Raw genomic sequence first — 1,869 nt, 5'->3', positions numbered from 1 at the left:
GCCTGCGAAAAATCCCCGATATACACAGGCAAAAGCAGCAGGCTGGGAATATCTCGCTCTTTCTCCAGCAAGGACTGAGCTCCACGGTGCCTTCATCCCTGCCAGGTACTGCTTCCGAAATCCCCCAGTTCGTGGGGTAACTAGAATAAGCTTCCTCTTTGCATTTTACCCGTGGTGTCGGTGGTTGTTCCTGCCTCCTGCCTGGGTTGGCTCACACACCTGGATACACACCCCAGGCCAGAGCTGATCTGGTGTTGTCTCTGCCCCTCAGCTCCTCCCCACCGCCCATGGGGCCATTCCCAGCTCAGGCATCCAACCCTCCCACCTTGGTAGAGGAAGAAGAGGCCAGGCTGCTGCAGGGGACACCACGAGCTGCAGCCACCTCTCACCAAGAGCAGAGCATTCCTTGTGCTGGGCCTTGTGTTCGTGTTGCCACCCCTAATCACTGCTAATGCATCCGTCCTCCATGAGCCCATCTAATTATTCTCTGAACAAGGGGCCGTGGGTCCCTGATCCGCCCTGCGGCGCTGAGTTCCAGCACCATTAACCACTGCGTGCAAAGAGCAAAACCTTTTCTTCATTTATGTTTTAAACCTGTTGCCCGATTGCTTCATTTGATACCCCCCATTTCTGAGAAACAGCGAATACCCATTTCCTATTACCCACCCTTACACCACCCCCAAATTTACAGAACTCTATCATGTATCACCTCTATTGTCTCTTCTAACCAAGAGTCCCAATTTATTAGTCTCTTCTCACACAGAAGCTGTTCTGTGCCTTTGATCAGCCTTGTCATCCTTCTCTTTACCTTCTCTACCTCCTTTTTGTGATTGGGAAACCAAAACCACACACAGCATTTGCACTGCGACACGGCGTGTCATACCGCGGCATAATGCTGCCGCCTGCTTTGTTTTCAGTCTCTTTCCTAATAACTACTAACAAGCAATTTGCTTTATTTGACTGACACTGGCCACGGAGATGACATTTTCATAGAACTACCCCCAGCGACTGCGAGGTCTCTTTTTCTGAGTAGGAAATATTAAATTAAAGGCCAGCTCCGTGGTTTTGTAGTTAGGGATGTGTTCTCATCTGTATTACTTGAACTCAGCTGCCATTGTGCCACCCAGCCACTCACACTCTCAGATTCTCCCACCACCTTTAGATTTCAGCTATTGCTGATAACAGCCAGAACAGGAGGTTGGTGTGGGCAGATATTCGATTCGCAGCTCCCCAGCCAAGCTCTCCTAGTGGGGGACACAACTTCAGCTGCATCCCCATGTCCTCCTCCCAACTCATGTTGCTTGATTACATGTTTCTTTATAGACAGTGAGTTTTGGAGGCTCAGATCACATCAGAACAATGACGACACATCATAGAATCACAGCACGGTCAGGGTTGGAAGGGACCTCTGAAGATCATCTAGTCCAACCCCTCTTCTAGAGCAGGATCACCCAGAGTAAAGCACACAGGAACATGTCCAGGCAGGTTCTGAATGTCTCCAGAGACTCCACAACCTCCCTGGCCACATGAATAAGGGAACAGGGTCCTTTTATTTTTTTTTTGCCTCACCGCAATGCTTTTCTCCTTGTGGCTTTTTCCTGCCATTTGCAGTTTTTCCTCCCTTTGAGATTACTTTACACCTCACCAGAGAGAAGAAAACACCAAGTGTCCCATGAACATTTGACCAGAATTGCAGAGATCAGCCAAGCCTTTCCGGCCAGGCCGGGGTCGGCCACTCCGCCTGCCCCCCCGCGACCTCCGCTCCTTCGTGGTGGGAGGATTAAGGGAGGATTACACCCCTGGACACGGGTCGACAATACCGGGAGGATCGATCGGCAGGGAATACAGGGTGCCGCGGAGGGACTGGGA

The sequence above is a fragment of the Antrostomus carolinensis genome, unplaced genomic scaffold (genome assembly GCF_000700745.2).
Source record: "Antrostomus carolinensis isolate BGI_N321 unplaced genomic scaffold, ASM70074v2 scaffold31848, whole genome shotgun sequence".
NCBI lineage: Eukaryota > Metazoa > Chordata > Aves > Caprimulgiformes > Caprimulgidae > Antrostomus > Antrostomus carolinensis.
The sequence above is the reverse complement of the archived record's forward strand: the minus strand, read 5'-3'. Positions refer to the sequence as shown.